The sequence below is a fragment of the Callithrix jacchus genome, chromosome 11 (assembly GCF_049354715.1).
Source record: "Callithrix jacchus isolate 240 chromosome 11, calJac240_pri, whole genome shotgun sequence".
In the NCBI taxonomy this organism is placed as follows: Eukaryota; Metazoa; Chordata; class Mammalia; order Primates; family Cebidae; genus Callithrix; species Callithrix jacchus.
In genome coordinates this window covers 67304332-67328514 of record NC_133512.1, presented here as the reverse complement: position 1 = coordinate 67328514, position 24183 = coordinate 67304332, and the positions used below count along the sequence as shown (strand labels likewise).

Genomic DNA, 24183 nt, shown 5'->3' with positions numbered 1-24183 from the left:
AGTCATTATGGAGCAAGCACTGCAAGTACAAATAAATACGCATTTCTACATTATTTTGGTCCAAACTTTCATGTGCATTTCAGGAATGCTGAATTAATTAGTAACCATTTCCACACAGGAAAGGTATGTTATGCTATAATTTCAAAGCTTACTTAATTTCAAAGTTAGAGCTTGAGGTTTCATGTTAAATTGCAGAATGAATGAAAGCATAATCTGGGGTTATATATGACACAAAAGAAAGCAGGTAATTGAAACGGAATTTGTAACATCCATATAGAAATATATTGTTGTGGCTATTTAATCATTAATCAACTGTATTTTAAACTAAGCAGAAACAATACCAAAGAGTTTTGACCATTCAAGTTTTACAGCAGTGCGTCGGCATGCGTTTATTTAGCAAAATCACTTTCATTATTTTGACACAGTAGAAAAAAATGGTTCTGTCTAATTGGCCTTGAAACTCACACCTCCACCAGGATCCTGTGCTAATCTATTATTATTTCACATGATCTGTGCTATGTGGCACTCAGCAAACACAGCCTAGTTTCAGATCTGCTAACGAAGTTCATTGTGCCATCCATGTATTCCCTTTAATCGCATTTCTCTCCTTCTTTGGCAGTGATTATAGAAGCATACATCTTCAAAGGAAGTAGAAAAAGACATTAAATCTAAAGTAGTGTTCGCTACATAAACCCAGGTGGAATTGCACTGTTTGAACAGCTGATGCAGTTTTGAAGCCTGAATTGAGAGGCAAAAGCACACCGTGTCTTCATTTCATTACCTGCAAGTAGCTTAATATAGAGTCTATTACTGAGAATTGTCCAATACTCATATTCTGTTAAAAGTCAGAATAAATTAAAATGATTTCACAGGAAAAATAATGTAAGGAACATGTAATTATTGTCCTATGACCACATGACAGCTTCACTTGTACATCAACAGATGCTTTAATTGAGTCTGTTGGAAGATTCCTTTGAAAAGCACTTTCTACGTTTCAAAGACTGTTTCATATCTATTTTCTTTTCAACTTCTTTCAGGCCCTGTTTCCTTAATCTCATTTTGCATTATATTTGATTTATCCAATGGGAAATAATCATTTAGGAGCTCTGAATTCCTCCCTTCCTAAGTAAGAACATACTACATCTGTACACAAGCACCCTGCCTTCTCCAGTATTATAGATTAAGTCTCCCTGCGTTTATCAAAGGGTGACTTTAACTGCCCTCCTTGAGTTCTGGACCCCATCCCCTCTTACCACCTCAGCAACTTTGTTCCTATAATTATTCTCTTCTTGCCATCATCAGTTCCTTCCTATCCATTGTGCTGTTTCTCTTGGCATACAAACACGTTTTAGTATCACTAAAAACAAGTAAACCCCTCTGATGCTCATCCTCTCCAACTGCCTCACCTTTACTCCTCTTCATAACAAAACATCTTCCTGTGGTTATTGTCTCCACATCATTTTTAAAAAATTATTCAACTAATTAATTTATTTATTTTGAGACAGGGTCTCACTCCATTGCCCAGGCTGGAGTGCAGTGGCATCATCCCAGCTCACTGCAACCTCCTCCTCCAGGGCTCATGTGATACTCCTACCTTGGACTCTTGAGTAGCTGGAACTACAAGTGCACACATCACCATACCCAGCTAATTTTTGTATTTTTTTTAAAAGATGGGGTTTTGCTATGTTGCCAAGGCTGGTCTCCAAATCCAACTCCTGGGCTCAAGCCATCTGTCTGCCTAGGCCTTTCAAAGGGCTGGAAGTACAGGTGTGAGCCACCATGCCTAACTGCACATCATTTATCTACATTCATTATCTGCATTTTGCTTTTTTGCTTCTTCTAATTCTGACTCACTTTTTCTTCAGAGAAGTTTCAAAACAGACCTCAGACATCATATCTGCTTGTTCATAAGTACTTCATATGTATCTCCCCAGTAAAGCCATTTAAAAATAACTGCAATATTATTACCACACCAAAATAACAGTAATCTTGAATGAAATAATATCCAATTAATTAAATATTTCTTTATTGCCTTAAAAATATAGTGTTCTGATATATGTTATTTGGGTAATGGAGACCCTAAAAGCCCTGTCTTTGCCACCACACAATCTATGCATGGAAAAAAACTACACTTATACCCCTTACAGTTATACAAACAGAAAAAGTACATGGTTCCATTACTCTTTTAAAATGCCACTTAATTGTTGAAGCAATTGAATCATGTCTTTCCTGAATTTTGGCTGATTATTACATATTCCTGGTGTCATTTAATATGTCTTTCTATTCCCCATATCTCCTGAGAGCTGATAGTTAGACCTACTGACTTAATTATGTTAATATTTGACTTTATTTTGGGCTGAAATGCAAATATTGGCTTGTCAGTAACATTGCCCAAAAGATCTATTAAAAAAAAAGTCTTCATTTTCCCCCTAGTTCTCCACTTTTAAAATGTATTTTAAATTATTAATTATTATTAACACTCTACCTCATGTACTTTTTCATGTTCAATAGATAACTTCCATGCTACTTCAAAATGAAAACCCATTGACAAAATTCCTCAACATTCTACCAATAAATTAATAAATCTGCCCCCATAAACACCTGTGCCTTTGTTAAAATTGTGAATAGAGTAGTTTTTCCTAGATAAGATTCATCTCTCCTTTCTCATAGGAATTGCTTCATTGATTTCTCTCTTCTAGGTCAACCTATTTTTTTTCTGCTTTTACCTCACTAGCATTTTAATATGCTCTCATTTAAAAATCATCAAAGAACTCCCTTTTAGTCCCTCAATGTTCTCCAGCTATCTCTTTCATTCTGATTCATAGCAAAACACTTTGAAGACATTTTCTACACTCATCATGAATTCTTTCTTACCTCCCACTCACTTCTCAACCCATTGCAATCTGGCTTCTTCCCACCAACAATTCCATTGAAATTACAGTTGCCAAGGAAATCAGCAATTTCCACATCAATAAATCAAATGAGCACTTTTCAGTTTTTATCTCGGTTTATCGCCTGGAAATATTTTTTGACAGACTTACGACTCTTCTTTACTTGTAAACTTTCTCTATTTTTTTAAAAGAAAAGATAATCTGGGCATATTTAAAACAGAAAAACAAAACCCAGCACTCTCAGCTATTTAGGAACTACCTCAAAATGAATGATTTTACCAATTGTCACTTCTGTTGGAGTGCCACAATCATCATGTGAGGATCTCTAAATGGGTACTTGTAGAATGTAGTATAGTAAGACCCAAGACTTGTTCTGCCTCTATATTTTATAATTTCAACTTTGCTATAAATACTCAGACTAATTTCTAGTATCCACTTTCTTCATACAGAGGGTTTTAATCAGATAGGTAACTGCTTAGGAGGACAGTCACTGTATTTAAAAAAAACTATATTCTTTTATTTTCCCCTGGGCAGACAAGATCTTAGATTTTCTGTCCTTAAAAGCCAGTTAATTGGCTAGCCATATGCAGAAAACTGAAACTGGATCTCTTCCTTACACCTTATACAAAAATTAACTCAAGATGAATTAAAGACTTGTAAGACCTAAAATAATAAAAACCCTAATAGAAAAACCTAGGCAATGCCATTCAGGACATAGGCATGGGCAAAGACTTCCTGACTAAAACACCAAAAGCAATGGCAACAAAAGCCAAAATAGACAAATGGGATCTAATTAAACTAAAGAGCTTATGCACAGCAAAAGAAACTATCATCAGAGTGAACAGGCAACCTGTTCACAGAATGGGAGAATATCTGCAATCTATCCATCTGACAAAGGATTAATAACTAGAATCTACAAAGAACTTAAACAAATTTACAAGAAAAAAACCCCATCAAAAAGTGAGTGAAGGATATGAACAGACACTTCTAAAAATAATATATTCATGCAGCCAACAAACATATTAAAAAAACCTCATTGTTCCTGGTCATTAGAGAAATGCAAGTCAAAACCACGTTGACATACCATCTCACACCAGTCAGAATGGTGATCATTAAAAAGTCAGGAAACAACAGATGCTGGAGAGGATGTGGAAAAATAGGAATATTTTTATACTGTTGGTGGGAGTGTAAATTAGTTCAATAATTGTGGAAGAGAGTGTGGTGATTTCTCAAGGATCTAGAACTAGAAATACCATTTGACCCAGTAATCCCATTATTGGGTATATGCCCAAAGGATTATAAATTATTCTACTATAAAGATACATGCACACATATGTTTATTGCAGCACTGTTCACAATACCAAACACTTAGAACCAACCCAAATGACCATCGATGATAGACATATACACCATGGAATACTATGCAGCCATAAAAAAGGATGAGTTCATGTCCTTTGCAGGGACATGGGTGAAGTTGGAAACCATCATTCTCAGCAAACCAATACAAGAACAGAAAACCAAACACTGCATGTTCTCACTGTAAGTGGGAGTTGAACATGAGAACACATGGACACAGGGAGGGGAACATCACACACCGGAGCCTGTTGGGGGTGGGGGACTAGGAGAGGGATAAATTAGGAGAAATACCTAATGTAGGTGACAGGTTGATGGGTGCAGCATATTGCCATGGCACATGTATACATATGTAACAAACCTGCATGTTCTGCACATGTACCCCAGAACTCAAGGTATAATAATCTTAAAAAGCCAGTTAATCAGGGCAGTAAACAGAAACTGGAAATAAAATTTTTGACTACCATATGTAACAAATGTTTATGCAGTTGATAAGGCAGTTTTTTTTTCTAAATACTTGAGTACCAAGGAATGAATTAAAAATGAATTAGAAAAATGAATACCAAGGCTAGATAGCTCTTGTTGGACAAGCCATTTTTACATTAAAATAATTAGCTACATTCTCGTAATTCCATTATATATATTGGAGCATCCTCATTCTCATTGCTCATTTGTAAATAAAACATTTTGTAGCCAAAGAAGGTCATTAATTAATTAAAAATTCAAATCAAGTCAAAATTTTCAATAAAAATACCTTGTGATTTCTCTGAGGCTGAGGCAGGAAGATCACTTGAGTCCAGGAGTTTGAGGTTGTACTGCATGATGATCATGCCGGTGAACAGCCAGTGCTTTCCAGCCTGGGCAATGTAATGGGAACTTGCCTCTGAAAGAAAAAGAAAAAAGCATGGTAAAATGTAAGCCACAGATTGGGAGGAAATATGCATAGTGTGTGTATCTGTTAAAAGAATGGTAATTAAAATACACAGAATATATAAAGAACTCTTACAGTTCATTATTAAGAAGGCAAACAATCCAAAAATAATTAGACAAGAGATATAAAGACATTTCAAAAGAAAAGACACAAAAATGTCTAAATAAGCTCATGGAAAGATATTTATTATCAATAGTCAGAGAAAACAAAACTATGAAGACATGCCAGGGCACACCCACAAAAACAGCTAAAGTTAAAATGACTGAAAATACTAAGAGTTGGCAAGAATATGTAGAGACTGGAAATCTCATACATTGTTGGCTGGAATGCATCTTTCAACCACTGTTGCTGCAAATGCAAAATGGCGACCACTTTGAAAAACAATTTAGGAATTTTTATATATGAAGCATAAATTTAACACACAATCCGGTAATTTATTCAAGAGACATGAAAACACATGTTCACACAAATATTTTTACAGAACTATTCATATCACCTTATTCATAAAAGCCTGAAGTTGGAAAGAATGCAAACATCCCTCAGTAGATAAAGGGATAAACTGTGGTACACCCAAGCAATTAAATACTACTTGGTAATAAAAAGGCCTAAACTACCCTTACACACAACAACATAAATGCATCTGAATACCATTATGATAATTGAAAAAAGCCAGACACAGATTATATACCATATGATCCCATTAAATGAAATTATGGAAAAGAGAAAACCAACCTATAGAACAGAAAATATCACATTAGTTAGTTGGGGCCAGGTGTAAAGGATTGAGGTCAAAATTGTGAAAGGAGAATTTTGGGGGTGATCAAATATCTTATATATTGATTGTGATACTGACAACAGGAGTACGTAGAGAATCAAAAACAGTTTAAAAATGGATGCCAGTTATTGTAAGCAAACTTTGCAATAAAGTTGGCATAGAGCATATAAAAAATGTAAAAGGATGAAATTATAAGCCAAAATATAGAATGTATTTTCTATGCACACAATGATAAAAATATTAAGAATGAATAAAATGCTTACAAATCTATAAAGAAAAATATAACCCAATAGAAAATGGGCAAAAGAAGTGGACATTTTCTAGAAGAGAAAATAAGAACTGCCAAAAACAGGTTGATTACTGGACAACCTCAGTAATCAGACAATGATGTATTATTTATAACAATCTAGACTGGAAAAATGTGAAACTGATGGAAAAGTAAACTGGTGAAACAACTTTGCAAAACAATTTGGTAATATCTCAAAATTTTAACATGTTTATAGTCTATAAACTTCACTTCTAAGTGTGCATCATAGAGGAACTCAGGCACATGTATAAAAATGTCCACAGAAGCATTGTTTGTAAAACAAAAACCTAAAAAGAATACAAACGTTTACTGAAAAAAAAAAGAAAGATTAATAAAATTGGGTCTTTTCATACTGGGAGTCTAAAAGAGTGACAATGAATTAACTATATATCTCAATATAAATGAATTTTAGATTATTTTGAATTAAAAAATCACAGAAGATAAACTATACATTAAAAAATTTTAAAGAAACACATTCTTAGTAAATCTATAACACAAAACAAAGGAATCTTAAAAATTTTTTAAGACCGGTATCTTTTGTGGGAAAGCTGGAGCTTGACATTTGGTGATCTTGGTAATACTCAAATTAGATTTTATCTGTGTTTTTATCCATGAGTGTTTTGTTTTCTTCTTATATTTTATGATGTATATTTGTCACATTTGTTATCTTTCAAATATTCCATTATGAAAATTTAAAAACCTGTAAAGCAATCAACCCATACATTTTTCTTTATATTTTTTTCTCTGCATTTTACTCTCACTTCCTTAAAAAATGATAATACATCTAACACATTAGATAGTCCTTTTGCATCTTTCAACTTGGATACCATTTCCTTAGGAAAACCATTTTTGACAATTCAGATTATGTTCTCATGCTGTCTACTTCCTGTAATTTTCTTTATCATCCTCTATTATAATTGCAAATCCATTCCTAAATAGCCCACTCCATATACCTTTCTTGGAAAAAACAGAATAATTTTGTTTAGCTTTTCAATAAACTCTGTTGTTTAGGCCAGTGGCATACAATGGACATTTCTTTAATATGTACTGTCCATATGATAAATACTAGCCATATGTGATCATTGAGCCTTTGTAATGTGGCTGGTAAGCCTGAAGAAGTAAATTTTTAATTTTATTTATTTTTAATTGATTTTATTTAAATTGCTGGAAATCAATTTAAATTTTAATACTGACCTTGCTGGTCTAAATAATGACATCTTAAATTGAATTGACTGCAACATAAAACTCTGTATATATTTAAAAACATAAAATAGATAAAATGTATACATAAAGAAATAAATTACATTTACCATGTATTTGGTAAATACAAATTACATTTGTTTTTCAATTTTCTCAGAGAATTGAGGAATTTTTTTGAAAGATCAATTAGTGAAAAGAAATAAATTACATTTACCATGTATTTGTTTTTCAATTTTCTTATAGAATTGAGGAATGTTTTTGACAGATCAATTAGTGATTCTGGGTTCTTTTAATACATACTCACTTTGCAAAAAGGTAAAATAAATTCTTATGTTATTTCTTTTGATGGTACTTTATTCTCCTAGAATGTGTAAGAAAGCTTATTAAACTAATCATTTGAATAAATTTGAATGCATGCAAATATCAGTAGTATATTCTTAGCAAACCTTATATTGGCAGAAGTTACACAATGTACAATAATGGAAGCTCTTACACCTCAAACTGTGAACACTAAGTAGTTGACATATGTTCAGAGTTTGTAATAATTACATATTTTTTGCTTGAAAGTGACAGAAGTCCCAGTTAAAATTGACTAAGAAGAAAAGAAAAATTGTCTTACATGACTGAAATGTTCATAGGTAAAGCTTCATGTGGGGTTGAAGAGCTGACATTTGTGATTTGTCTTGGGTTTTGTTTCCTCTGAGTGAGCACCGTTCTCAGACACACAGGGTGGCAGCCTTTGGGAGCTTCTGCTCCTTGTTATTCAATGCCCCTGTCCTATGGACAAGAGAATGTACTTTTTTTCCATTGTTTTATAAAGGTCCTGAATTTACTCTGATTTGATTGTGTAGGTCAGATACCAACCTGAATTAATCCCAAGGACCAGTGGAATATGAGGGTATTTGGACAGAGGATTAGAGTTTACTCCTTCGAGAAACATTTGGACTGAGTGTAGAGAACAGGGTGTTTCCCAGAAAAAAATAGGATATGGTTACTAAAGATGGGAAACATATAATGAGAAGCTGAAGAACCTTAAATGTTCATTTCAGAGTTGTTCTGAATCATTTGAGCTCTTCACTTGTCTTGAAACGTTAGGATTTAGAGACCTCTGGCTAAGCAAGAGCTTGTTTTGCCTTTTAGTGTCATTCAGAGTAACCAAAATAAGAATATCATGATGCATCCCTCAAAGAAATTTCTGTACAGTTTTTTGTGTATTCCATTAACTCTAAAATTGCTTAAGAACTGTATAGAAACTCTAAGATTACGTACTTAGAATTAATGAAATAATTCTGATATAAAAGAGATATAACTGATAGATCTCATATATATATGTATAAAACCAATACATAACTGATATATCTCTTTCAGATAATGTTGATACTTCTGTTGGTTTTCAATGGTGTTGTTACACACTGTGTTTTGCCAGAACATATTGCCTCTTTATGAATAAAATTATGGCATCCAAAAACTTTAACTCTGGGATGGATTATTTAACTGATCTATTTTCTTGATGTAGAAACTAAAATAAATATAGCCTAAATGGTTGCTTAATGCCATTTAATGGCCAAACTGGAAATAAAAATTATTCATTTCCTATAGTAGCACACTTCAAGAATCTCCAAACAAGTGGCAATTCTCATACAAAAGTTGGTTAATAATATTCATGCATCTTGAAGTGGGGGCCAGGGGAGTAGATTAAAATACAAATAAAAGCAACAGGAAGTGGAAAGACAGAAAAGTCCTCACATAAATGTAACAAAAGGTCCAATGTTTGAAATTTAAAAGTGAACTATATGTCACATGAAATAGAGGGTCACATATTCAAATGACAAAGACTAGTGTACTTTCTGTCCTCATGGATAGCAGTAATGACATCTAAGTAAGTGACACTCTGTGTTCATGTGTTGCTCTGAATTTTAAAATCAACATCAATAGCACATCACATGAAGGCTATAAAGCTGCATGTTTTCCTTTCTTACTGATTTTTATGTTAGGCACAGAATAACACATGGTGAAGGGGGAATTGTTATATTATCATTTTCTCATTTATTTACCCTAAGGTCTCTTTATAGTACAGACTTTCCTTACAAATACATTTCTCTGAGTCATTTGTATAAATATGCTTCACTACATTGTATAAAAGATGTCTTTTTCTGATTTTTCGTGGAGGTTTACTTTCTTTGAGATATTTGTTTCTTTTAGATATCAGGGGAAATTCTCAAAATCAATGCTATTCCAGTGTAAGACAAAAGTACAAAAATATTTTAGTATGATTTGAGGACCCAGTGGTTACCTTTTAGCATGGCATAGGGCCACTTTTGATCTAGCCATATATAAATTCAGACATATTCCATCACTCATTTCTATATTTCCTGTCATCCAATTATGCTGAAATACTATTATTTAGTGGTACTTTGATAAACACTGCTAGGTGCTGTGCTAAGTACTTTACACACTTAATATGAAAATTCCGCAACTATGAAAGAGATATTATTATATAATCTTCACTTTACTGCAGATAAAAGAGAAGCTTAGAAAGAAAAAGTGAAGTTTTTAGAGTCATAATAGGCAGCAGAAGGAAGGAGTGCAATCTCCACATGATCCCAAGCCTGTATTCTCACACTCAGTGCCATATATACTGCCTCCTACTCACTTCTCATAAACTACTGCATTATTTAAACCTCCAGGTCCTTGTGCACTCAACTTCCATTGGTAGAAACAGCCTTAACATTTTTGTCCATCAGAAAAACTCCTGTATATCCTTTCCCTGAAATCTCAGATCAAACATCAGCCTTTTGTGCCCCTTCAGTCTCCACTATGACAATTATTATATGCATTATAATTGTTTGTTTTCTAAAATAATATCTCCCAGGCTGTGAATACCTTGAGAGTGGTAATCAGGTGTTATAAATCTTTGACACTGCAGTCTGTCACAGAGCTTGGCTGTAGAAAAGAGATTATGATATATACTCACAAGCACACTCCATCATTATATATCTCTGCCACTGTAACGCTACTGTGTAGGAAATAGCTGGCACACTTTATAAGGAAAATATCTTATTGTTAACTCAATAAGCATGTAATAAAAATACTGAAGAATGCAAAAATCAGGCGTTTACAAAAATTATTTTCTTTTTAACTTTAGTTAGAAAAAGTGTAACTCAAACATTACTGAATCAAAAATTTGAGAGATTTGAGAGCAGCTTTTGCTATGGTATTAAACTGATCCCTGCTGGAAAGAGGGTCCGCAAAAGGCAGAGGTTCCATGCTCCCACTGTGTTCTCTCTTGCCTCCTCTCAAATTCCTCACCCTATAAATCTAATACTCTGCCTTCAGCTTGGGTTGGCAATAAATCACTACTTGATTCTGTTTTCTGGGAAAAATGACAAGGCAGTGGTGCCCATGGGGTTTCGGGTCCTCAGGATGAGGCCTGAAGGAACAGAAACCGCTATGGTTGTTAAGGCTCTAGATGACATATAAAACAATAAAATCATACTATTCACAATGGGAAGATTAATCTCCTGCTACCATGTGTTTTGTAAATTATGTGAAAAGGGTGCCATAGCTAGCCAAGGTCTTACACAAGGCTGCCTTTTACATTAGTGTTTGTGTATGTCAGGCTCCAGCATGTGGGAGGTGCAAGTAGGAGATAAATTTCCACACTCTTGTAAAATATTAATCCTTTACATGGCAAACCCTTCACACTTCATATGTAGGGAATAAGAAGCCATTGGAAGTGCAGGCAGGCAAGTAACTTGACCAGATGTGTGTTTTAGAGACATCTGTCTAGCAACAGTACAGTCAGTGGAGATGGTCAAGACTGTAAAGAGGGAGACTGCCAGGAGACAGTTATAATTATTTGATAATAAAGATAGACAGCAGGTGTTAATGAGGGGAAGTAACTTTTTAAAATAAATACAATCTATAGGATAAATAAAAGTGATAAAAATAATTTCCAGAAACTCTGGAATAAGTATCTAGGTGTATGGTACTAAACTTGAGGCTGACCATAGAGGAGCAGGTTTGGACACAGATTTCACATTCAGGATTGTTATTTCAAGTTTGAAAGACTTCTAAATCACCCAGGATAATTTGTCTAGAAGAAATATAGATTTCAGAAATATCATTAGCAGCAGAATAATATTTCCAGACATAAAACATAACCTCCTTATTTTTTGTAGTTTCTATGTTTAATAATTTTTTCTTTCCCTATTCCAAATTAACAAATAATTCCTCTTATGGTTTTAAAAAAGAAATCTACCATTTTATTTTCAACACAATCTGGCTTATAGTTATCCTGGTTGAATGTGTGAGTCTGTGGTATAATTTTTAATCAAGAATTAATTAATACCTCAAGGAATCAAGACACATGAATATAAATGTTAAATACTAGATGGAGGGGGAAACTGCAACGTACAAGAGAAATTATGATTTAACAAATGAGGTAATATTTAGTTGGGCTTTGAACAATAAATTGGTTCTGAAATGGGTATACTGAAGCAGAAAAAAATATTAAAGCTTGGAAACATAACATGAGAACAAAAATTTTACATGAATGTTACAGTTCTATCACTGGTCTATTCATGTTAAAAAGGAAAAAAATATCTGATCAAATATTATTTCCTTGTACAGTTAAGAATCACTAATCTGAATTAAAAGAAAATGTAACTGCTATAGATTTAAAATTACTTCTGGGCCCCCAAATTACATTCAATAGAAGATTCATTACTTGTGTGTGTTGCTTTTTACATAATTTCTACTTGTATTTTAGATTCAGGTGTAATGTACCAGTTTGTTCCATGGGTATATTGTATAAAGCTGAGGTTTGGGGTACAATTGATCCTGTCACCTTGATACCGAGCATAGTACCCATCAGGTAGTTTTTCAACCCTTGGCCCCCTCCCCTTTTCCTCCTTCTAGTAGTCCCCAGTGTCTATTGTTGCCATCTTCATGTCCATGTGTACCCAATATTGAGCTCCCACTTGTAAGTGATAACATGTAGTATTTGGCTTTCTGTTCCTGCAGTAATTAGCTAAGGATAATGGCCTCCAGCTGCATCCATGTTGCTGCAGAGGATGTCATTTTCTTTTCTTATGACTGCATAGTAATCCATGGTATGTATATGTGTGTGTGTATATATATATATATATACCTCATTTTCTTTGTCCAATCCACAGTTGCTAAACACCTAGGTTGATTCCATGTCTTTACTATTGTGAATAGTGCTACAGTGAACATAAGTTCATATGTCTTTTTAGTAGAACAATTTATTTTCCTTCAGATATATCACCAATAAGGGATTAGTGGGTTGGATGGTAGCTCTCATGTAAGATCTCTGAGAAATCTCCAAACTTTTTTCAAAGGGGTTTCACTGATTTACACTCCCACCAACAGTGTAGAAGCATTTGCTTTTCTCTGCAGCTTCACCAGCATCTGTTGTTTTTGACCTTTAATAATAGTCATTTTGATTGATGTGAGATAGTATCTCACTGTAGCTTTGATTTTAATTTACCTGATAATTAGTGATGTTGAATATTTTTTTCACATGTTGGCTGTTTATATGTCTTCTTTAGAGAAGTATCTGTTCATGGCTTTTGCCCATTTTTAAATGGGGTTCTTTGGTTTTTGCTTGTTGCATTACTTAAGTTATTTGTAAATTCTGTATATTAGACCTTTGTCAGATGCATAGTTTGCAAATATTTTCTTCCATTCTGTAGTTTGTTTATTCTATTGGTAGTTTCTTTTGCTTTACAGAAGCTCTTTAGTTTAATTGGGCCTCACTTGTCAATTTCTAGTCAAAAATTATTTGCTAAGGCTGATGTCCAGAATGGTGTTTCCTAGGTTTTCTTCTAGGATTCTTACACTTTGAAGTCTTAGATCTAAATCTTTAATTCCTCTTGAACTAATTTTTGCATATGGTGAAAGGTAGGAGTCCAGTTTTATTCTAGTTTATATGGCTAGCCAGCTATCCCATTTATTGAATAGGGAGACCATTCTTCACTATTTTTTTGTTCACTTTGTCAAAGATCAGATGATTGTAGGTGTGTGGCTTTATTTCTGGGTTCTCTGTTCTGTTTTATTGGTCTATGTTTCTGTTTTTGTACCTGTACCATGTTGTTTTGGTTACCATAGCCTTATAATATAATTTGAAGTCAAGTAAAGTGATGCCTCCAGTGTTGTTCTTTTTGATTAGGATTGCTTTGATTATTTAGGCTCTTCTTTGGTTCCATAGAAGCTTTAGAATAGTCTCTTTATAATTCTGTGAAAAATGACATTGATAGTTTGATAGGAATAATGCTGAAACTATAGATTTCTTTAGGCAGTATGGCCATTTTAACAATATTGATTTTTCCAGTCCATAGTCCATAGCCTGGGATGCTTTTCCATTTTTTTAAATGTGTGTCATGTATGATTTCTTTCAGTAGTGTTTTATTGTTCTTGTAGAGCTCTTTCACCTCCTTAGTTTGATGTCTTCTTCCTAGGCATTTTATTTTCTTATTTTATTGTGGCTACTATAAATGAGGTTGTGTTCTTGATGGGGCATTCAAACGTTATTGGTTATAGAAATACTACTGATTTTTGTACATTGGTTTTTGTATCCTAAAACTCTACTGAAGTTGTTTATCAGTTCTAGGAGCCTTTTGGTGGCATCTTTAGGGTTTTCTAGGTATAGAATCATATTATCCATGAAGAGGTCTGACTTCTTCTTTTCTTATTTGGATGCCCTTTATTTCTTTCTATTTCCTGATTTCTCTGGCTAAGACTTTCAGTACTGCACAGAATAGGAGAATAGGAGAGGTGAGAATGGGCATTCTTGTCTTGTACCTATTCTTTTTTTTTTTTTTTTTGAGACAGAGTCTAGTCTGTCGCCAGGCGCCAGGGTGGAGTGCAGTGGCGTGATCTCCACTCACTGCAACCTCTGCCTCCCGGGTTCAGGCAATTCTCCTGCCTCAGCCTCCCAAGCAGCTGGGACTACAGATGTGCACCACCATGCCCAGCTAATTTTTTATATTTTAGTAGAGATGGGGTTTCACTATGTTGACCAGGATGGTCTTGATCTCTTGACCTCGTGATCCGCCTGCCTCGGCCTCCCAAAGTGCTAGGATTACAGGCGTGAGCCACCGCGCCGGCCCTTGTTCCTATTCTTAAATGGAATATTTTCAGCTTTTGCCTGTTCAGTATAATGATGGCTCTGGGATTTTCACAGATAGCTCTTATTTTGTTCATGTATGTTCCTTTGATGCCTAGTTTCTTCAGGGTTTCTATTATAAAAGGATACATGAGATTCTTCAATGGTTTTTCTATATCTATTAAGATGATCACATATTTTTGTTTTCAAGTCTGTTTATGTGGTGAATCACATTCATTGATTTGCATGTGTTGAAGCAACCTTGTATCCCAAGAATAAAGCCTATTTGTTCCTGATGAATTATGTTTTTGATGTGCTGCTGGATTTGGTATGCTAGCATTTTGTTGGGGATTTTTGTGTATATGTTCATCAGGGATATTGGCATGTAGTTTTCTTTTTCCCTTGTGGTATTACCAGGTTTTGGTAGCAGGGTGACACTGGATTCATAGAATGAGTTAGAGAGAAGATCTTTTTCCTAGAAGTTTTGGGATAGTTTCATTATAATTGGTACTAGCTCTTTGTATGTCCAGTAGAATTTGGCTGTGAATCCATTTGGCCAAGGTCCTCTTTTGGTTAGTTGTTTTTTTCTGATTCAAGTTTGGAACTTGATATTGGTCTCTTTTGGGTTTCAATTTCTTCCTGTTACAATCTTGGTAGGTAATGTGTTTCCAGGAGTTTTCCATTTCCTCTAGATTTTCTAGTTTTTGTGCATAGAATTAAACAACCTAGAAAAACATATGTGAAGGAATAATTCAACAAAATTTTCCTAATTTTGCTACAGTAGTAGACATCCAGATACAAGAAATCCAGAGAACATCTTCAAGATACTATACAAAATGAATATCACCAAGACATAGAGTCACCAGACTGTCCAAGGTCAATGATAACAAAAAATCTTAAAGGCAGATACAGGAAAAAGGTTATATCATGTACAAAGATAACTCTCCATCAAGGTAATAGTGGATTTCTCAGTAGAAACCTTACAAACCAGGAGAGATTGGACCTGTTTTCAGCATTATTAAAGAAAAGAAAGTCTAACCACAAATTTTACATTCTGCCAATCTAAGCTTCACAAGTGAAGGAGAAATACCAACTTTTCCAGACAAGCAAGTACTAAGGGAATTTGTTACCACCAGACTAGCATTTTAAGAGATTTTTAAGGGAGTTCTAAACAGGGAAATTACAGAATGATACCTGCTATCACAGAAACACACATAAGTACATACCCCAGAGATTCCATAAAGCAATCCCACAATAGGAACTGCAAAACAACCTGCTAATAACTTGACAATAAGATCAAAACCTCACATATCAATATTAATCTTGAAATGAATGATATAAATGCCATCCCCAAAAGACACAGAGGTCAGATATGGTGGCTCATGCCTGCAAACCCAACACTTTGGGAGGCAGAGGTGGGAGGATCACTTGAGCTCAGGAGTTCAAGACCAGGCTGAGCAAAATAGTGAATCCTCATTGTCTTTACCAAAACTGTAAAAACAGCCAGGCATGGTGGCATATAACTGTTATCACAGCTACTTGAAGACTGAGACAGGAGGAGTGCTTTTGCCCATGAGATTGAGACTACAGTGAGCTATGATTGTACGACTGCACTTTAGCCTGGGTGACAGTGACATCATGTATCAAAAACATGAAAACAAAAAACAAAACAAAACAAAACAAAAAAAGACACAGAGTGACAAGTTGGATAAAACAAGACCCATCCTGTTGTCTTCAAGAGACCCATTTCACAGGTACCAATATCCATAGACTCAAAGTAAAGGCTTGGAGTAAGATCTGTCACACAAATGGAAAGCAAAAATGAGCAGAGGTCACTATTCTTAAATCAGATAAAATAGACTTTAAACCAACAGTGGTTGGTTTAAAGAGCAAAGAAAGATATTATACAATAATAAAGGATTCAATTCATCGAGAAGACTTAACTATCATAAATATGTATACACTCAACATTGGAGCACCCAGAGTCATAAAACGAGTTCTTCTAGACCTATAAAATGACTTAAACGGCCACACAACAATAGAGGGAGAATTTAACACCCCACTAATAGTGTTAGACAGATCATCTAGGCAAAAAACTAACAAAAATTCTGGACTTAAATTTGATGCGACCAACTGGACCTAGTAGACATCTACGTAATTTTCCACCCATCAACCAGAGAATGTACTTTCTTCTCATCTGCATATGGAATATACTCTGAGATCAACTAAAGCTTGGCCATAAAGCAAGTCTAAATAAACTCAAAAAAACTGAAATCTTACCACCATAGTCACAGACCACAGTGGAAAAAAAGTAGAAATCAATACCAAGAAGATCTCTCAAAATCCGTAATTACATGGAAATTAAACAATTTTCCCCTGAATGGCTTTTGTTTAAATAAGGAAATTAAAGCAGAAATAAAAAGTTTTCTGAAATAAATGAAAACAGAAACATAAAAAAAACAGGTGTGGCAGAGGAAAAGAAATGCTTACACACTATTGGTTGGAGTGTAAATTAGTTCAATTACTGTTGAAAACAGTTTGGAGATTCCTCAAGAAATCTAAAAACAAAACTACCATTCAACCCAGCAATCCCATTACTGGGTATATACTCAAAGGAATCTAAATTGTTCTATCATAAAGACACATGCACATGTAAGTTCATTGCAGCACTATTCACAATAGCAAAGACATGGAATCAACTTAAATGTCCATCAATGGTAGACTGGATAAAGAAAATGTAGTACGTAGATGCTATGGAATACTATGCAGCCACAGAAAAGAACAAGATCATGTCCTTTTCAAAAACATGGAGGGAGCTAAAGACCATTATCCTTAGCATACTAACACAGGAACAGAAAGCCAAATACTGCATGTTCTCACTCGTAAGTGGGAGCTAAATGATGAGAACACATGGACACATAAAGAAGAAAAACACACTGAGAACTATTGGAGGGTGAGACAAGGAAGAGGATCAGGAAAAATAGCTAATGGATATTAGGCTTATATTAGGTGATGAAATCATCTGTACAACAAAACCCCATGACACAAGTTTACCTATATAACAAACCTGCACATGTATCCCTGAACCTAAAATAAATGTTTTTTAAAAAAAGGAAAAAGAAAACAGAGACACAACATACCAAAATCTCCAGGAGACAACAAAAGTAGTGTTCAGAGGAAACTTTATACTACTAAACATCTACCTCAAAAAGTTAGAAAGTTCTCAAATTAATGATCTATCATAACACCTAGAGGAACTAGAAAAACAAGAACAAACTAACCCAAACGTTTGAAATAGGAAAGAAATAAATGGTAAATTACTAAAATAATACCTTTTTAAAATAGAAAATTTTAGCATTGTCCTACAAAAATAAGTTAAAATATTATTTACTGTTTGAGATGATGAATATGTTAATTATTTTGATTGTGGTGATGATTTCACTGGTGTATACATGTGTCAAAACTTATCAAATTGTACATCTTAAAAATCTATTATTGGCTGGGCACAGCGACTCACACCTGTAATCCCAGCACTTTGGGAGGCTGAGGAGGGTGGATCACCTGAGGTCAGGAGTTCAACACCAGTCTAGCCAACATGGCAAAGCCCTGTCTCTATAAAAAATTTAAAAATTAGTGTGGTGGCAGGCACCTGTATTCCCAGCTACTCCGGAGACTGAGGCAGGAGAATCACTTGAACCCAGGAGGCAGAGGTTGCAGTGAGGTAAGATTGAGCACCATTGCACTCCAGTCTGGACAATAAGAGCGAAACTCTATCTCAAAAAAGAAAAAAAGAAATAAATGAAATCAGAGCACAAGTGAATGAAATTGAGACCCCAAAGTCCATACAAAGAATCAACAAACCAAAAGTTGGTTTTTGTAAGGATAAACAAGATGGATAGACTAGATTAACAAAAAAAGAAAAAGAAAAAGAAAAGAGAGAAAATCCAAATAAGTACAAACAGAAATGACAAAGGTGACATTACAATGATCCCACAGAACTACCAAAGATCCTCAGAGACCGGTATATGTTGTTTCATTATAAGAAAAAGGAATGCAGAGAAAATAGTGAGAAATACTGTAATTAGGCATAATATAGAGGACCGCCTATAACTGGTTGATGTTACCATCCACAAAAATAGATCATTGCCTGGTATAATGATTTGTAGAAATAAATGAAGATTAAACCATATAGGTTTGCAGTAAATCTTCCTTTAAAATTTGCATTTGAAGTAGGTATTGTGAAATTTCAATGCTTTATGGCAATGAGATAGCAATTAAGATTAAGCATTGTCTATAATCAATAGGTATAATATCTATCTCAGTAATGAAAATATGACTATAATTTGGCCTGGGCAAGCAGGATTTTTTTTTCTGAAACAGAAGCCTGTGAGTTGTATGAGTGAAATAAAAAATGCATGAAAGCAGGAAGAACACTGATATGCTGGCAGAATTTCTTAATCCCAATTTTAACTTTAAAACATTCTCAGTTTAAAATTATACACACAGATATACAAACATAATGTTAAAAAACATTTTATTATATTTTAAAAATGTGAGCTCCCCTTAATATCATGTGGTTGTTTGTATTTTATTTAGTACCATTTCTGAGAACAAGATTCTTTTGCATGGGTAATTTGATACATCATGTAAACAAAATTAATTCTAGGCTTTTAAATAACAATTTATGCCATTCTTGGTGATATAACAAACATTTATTGACTTTAGTTGTCATAAAAATTATAAATACTTCCGTTACTGGAGTCCCACTTTAAAGGCTTTACCTCAAGATATTATTAAAAAAAAAAAAACTGTCATGTAATCACAACCGAGAATTTTTATTTTTTTTCCCTTGAAATTCTTATTAGATCTGCTTGTTTCTAAGAGGGAAAAGAAGCTGAAAGGAGCTTCAAAGGACAGAGCACTGTTGACATGTATATAAGCATTGTCAAGCCTCCCCCTGGCTTTTAAAAGAAATTTCAATGACTGGTATTAATTCTTGACAGTTTTATTTCTAATATCATCTGGTTAACATAAAAGAGCCTCTGTCAGTTTTTAAAATGGGCAGAACAGAATGGAAATAGAAAAACAGTGTAATATTACGAGTGAACTCTCATGCACCTGAAGTGGTAATCTGTTTTTCTTTATTAAAAGAAGGAAAAGAAAGCAACTTATACTATAAAACATTGATGTTTCAAATTCCCAATTAATAGTATATACATATTTTAAACTGTTCTCCTTTCATACATAAAAAATGAGGTGTCTCTTGTTAGAAGCTTGTTTGTTGCAGGAACATTTTTTTTTGACATTTTATTACATGAAACAATGCTCCTGACAGATTGCTTTCAGTTTCTCTGACATGCAGATAGAATCCATCTATAGTTTGTTCTTACACACTTTTTGCAAAGTCATTAAGAATAAGTCAGGGTGGTCAGAGACACCTTTGGTTTGCAATGAATAGTCAATGAAACAATATGGGTAGGTCATTTAATATAGTTGTAATCGATTGTTGCTGTTGCCTTTCCGGCCAAGCTGTTGTGCAGGAACAGATTTTTAATTAAATAAATAGCTGGGTCGGCAGGCAGGTGCGCCCAGGCAAGCAACCTGCCCCGGGATTTGGTTTGCAGCAGTTGCTTGGCAACACAACACAGACGGTCTCTGAACAACAGCTGCACCCTCTGTTAGCAGCTAGCAGATGCTCACACCTCAGAGAATGGTGTCAGAAATAATGATTTGTGAATAATAGTTTGTAGAGCTCTCAAATAAACAGAAATAAAATAGCCTGAATGATAAAGGTCAAAGATATTCCAGATTGCTATAATGAATATGAATTTGGATCTAGTGAAATTATCAGAACAGACAAAGAAAATGAAATATAACTGTAAATAAAAAAAGAAAAAAGCAAAGAAACTTCTATTATATATTATTCAAAGTGAGAGGGGTTTTTACATACATTATTTTATTTAATTTTTCAAATAAACTTCTAAGTAAGTATTTCTATGTCTAGGAGATGAGACACTGAGTTTCAGAGAATTTAAATCATTTACAATTACATAGTTTTCACTATTAATTTAGTATGCAAATTTAGGTAAAAATCAAAGATGGAATGTTTAACATATTACAAGAGAGAATATGTATAGTGTAATAACTGTTACTGCTAGCAACTGGTAGCCATGTAGGCATAAAACTACGTTCCTTATACTGTTTCTATAGGATCATGCTTGAATTTAATATAACCAAAAGTTTCAGTAATTTGGTCTGTTGTTGCTAATTTTAAAATATCAAAAAAACCAGAACTGGAAATTCTGAATCTCTGTAGTCATAAGAACATATAATTAAGTTGTGACAAATCAGAACCTCCTATTTTATTCTTAACTGATTATCCCATGCCATGAACATATGGCCCCAATTTTAATGTTCCTTTTGGTCCAAATTAAGTTGAATAAAGTCATAGAGTATTATCTATGTGTATTTTGGTAGCATAAAAAATTGCTTTAATGGTTACTTTAAAATTTATAATATTTATATTTTACAAGGAGCTTTAATGTTTTGTTTAAGGTAGTGTGTATATAAGATTTTTTTCCCTCCAGTTCATCATCCTATGCACACATGGGGGATGAGAACTGAAGTACAAAGGCAGACTATACAATCCCACAGATTAATCCATCTCCTCTCTCACAACTGCACATATGCACATATGTGCCCAGCTTTTCCCTTAGTTTACAGTAAGTGGAAATTCAGTAATAATAAAGCAGCTCTGCTATAAAAATACATGAAGTAGAGTTTTGTCATTTTGATTCTTTTTTTAGTTAAAAAAGTATATATTTTTTAAAACCATGTTTAAATAAAATCTCCACAAATATTGTTCAGTAGTCATAATATTTTTCTATGAATCTTTAGATAAAAAGTATTTATTCATTTTCCCTTGAAAGGCTTAAAAACTTGTTATCTAAATAACATTCTATAAGTTATCCCATTTTTTGACTAGTTACAAGTCTTTAAGAAGATAAAAATACTTCCATCCCAACAGTTGAATATACAGCTTATTTTGTGATATAGCATTGAGTTAATTTAATGTTGAGTGGTGTATTAATTTTTATTGGGTCAACAAAAAGTTGCAGATATTCTAGGGAGTGTTTCTTTCAAAATTTTTTTCAGGATGTAAATGAGTCTAACAAATGAGTCATTTAAACACACAAAGTCATTATAACACAAATAAATCTGTGTTATTTATCCTTAACACAGATTTAAATGCTAAATAAATTTTTGACTAATACTAAAAAACACTTTACTTCATTGACTCATCAGTGTCACATATGTATTGAGAGCAAATGTAGAAAGTACTTCTCTGGATATTTGTTCAGGCAAATTTTTAGATAAAGCAGTCCTTGCAAAGAGATTTCTAACATCAGAGCTCACCACTGTAGTTTGTGCAGGCATATTTAAGTTTGAAGTAGATTAACTGTCCTCAAAGTCAACTCCTTCTAGAAGGGAAGTATGCATCTTTGATTTATAAAACCAACAAAAAGAAGAGCAGTGTCATAGTTTTATTATATAAACTTAAAAAAATGTGTGCATAAATCACTAGAAAATAGTAAAGTAAAAATTTGCCTTAGTAGTATATTTTAAGGAGTTCGACTAACATATCCTGATATGAGGCAGTGAGCATACTATATCTCTTTTATGATATTATTGCTAAAAATATGAAATCATTAAAAATATCAGACAATCTGAAATCGAGGGATATTCTACAAAATAACTTGCCAGTAATCTTCAAAAGTGTCAACATTTTGAAAGAAAAGAAAGTTCTACGAGTTTTTCTGGACTAAAGGAGACTGAAGAATATATAAGTAAACACATGTGCAATCCTTTTTGGATCCTCCATCAGGAAAAGGACATCAGTGAAACAGTGCAAAATTTAATCTATAGATTAGAAATTATTGTATCAGTATTAACCTTCTGGGTGCTACCATTTCACTGTGGTTATATAAAATGTTAACATTTGGGGAATGTGGTTGAAGGTAGAAATAGGACTTTTTGAACTATTTTTGTAATTTTTTTGTATGTCTGAATAATTTCAAAATAAAAAATTGAATTACTAAATTAGAATTTATTTCTCAGCATCAAGCCATCATTGAATATAAGTCAATACCTACTAAGAGCCAAGTGCAGTGGCCCATATCTGTAATCCCAGCACTTGGGAGGCTAAGGCAGGAGGACTGCTTGAGGCCAGAAGTTTGATACCAGCCCAGGCAACATACTGAAACATTGTCTCTACAAAAAGCAAAAGCAAAGTTAGCTGGACATGGTGGCTTATTTCTGTAGTCCCAGCTACTTGGGAGGCTTAAGCAGAAAGATTGCTTGAGCCCAGCAGTTCAAAGTGAGTGAGCTATGATCACGCTTCTGCATTCCAGCTTGAGCAACAGAGTGATACCCTGTCTCTTAAAAACAAAAACAAACCTACTAAGAGTCATATTTTAAGCTTTCATTAATATCAACATCATTTTCTTTGTGATGGTGTCTGATGCCACTAAGTACAAAAGGCAAAAAGGAAATATATGCATATAAATCAAATCAGATTCTTCGAGAGTAAAATGTAGACTTACAAATATTGGTACAACACAAGTAAATGGGAATTGTTCAGAGCAAACTGGGGTATATGGTCACTGAATTTAGAGACACTATGTAGAGAAGAACTATCTGGACTTACAGAAGAACAGACTCTGTAATAACGGTGGCTCATCCATCTTTGAACTTTAACCACTTAGCACAGTGTCTTGCGTATAGTAAAAAGTCAATACATGTTTATTGAACTACATAGGAGCCTGGTGAAGAGGTTAGCTTCATATGGGGACAACTGGCATAAATGGCATATTTCATCAGTTCAATGTGGAACTGAATGGCATATTTCATCGGCCCACTCACTAGATAATGTTTGGGCAGATTTCTCCTCTTAGTGTTATATTTTCAAAGCTATTAACATGGTTGGTATTTATAATAACATATAGGATACAAATCCAAGAGCCAGAAAAGATTGCCAATTCAGGAGAAGAGGTCCCAGAAAGAAATGGATGGGTTGCTGAGATGTTCAATAGCAATGTTAGGAATTTCTGTGGTTAAAAAAAAAAAAAAAGAAAATTGAATATCTTTACTTTTTTAGAGAAAGCATAAACAAAGGGTCATTATTGAATCGAGAACTACTTTGCAGAGGGCAATCTAATTGTTGATTATGTCCCCGGAGGTATAAATCAGAAAATCACTGGATACCACTAGCTCACAAATTATCTTTAATCACACGCAAACAACAAAAGCCTCAACAATCAATCAAGCAATTCATTCAGAATCTGGTGCTGTGTCAAAATGACTGTTAAATGCTATCTGTTACACTGCATTTTCTTTCAGGAAGTAATAATGTAGTTTTACCATGTTTTTCTCTTAATCAAAACCACATATTGATATATACCTGCTGTCTTTCAGAAGTCAAAAACACCAACAAAGCTTTGGATTGCTTTTAACTATGTGGAGACAACTCGGTTCATTCCCCTTGACAGGTTATAACTTTAAGCATTAATTCTGTATTTATATATTGCTAATTTAACA

The 24183-nt window shown here is 33.9% G+C and overlaps 1 long non-coding RNA gene across 4 annotated transcripts in view; it reads right to left on the bottom strand.

The window, feature by feature from the left end:
• Positions 1 to 24183, bottom strand: part of LOC144578271 (uncharacterized) — a 117936-nt gene that overhangs the window by 79409 nt on the left and 14344 nt on the right. For all 4 annotated transcript variants that reach the window (XR_013523742.1, XR_013523741.1, XR_013523740.1 and 1 more), the window contains exon 2: positions 4999 to 5127. This is a non-coding gene — a long non-coding RNA (uncharacterized LOC144578271). The remainder of the gene's footprint in view (positions 1 to 4998; positions 5128 to 24183) is intronic.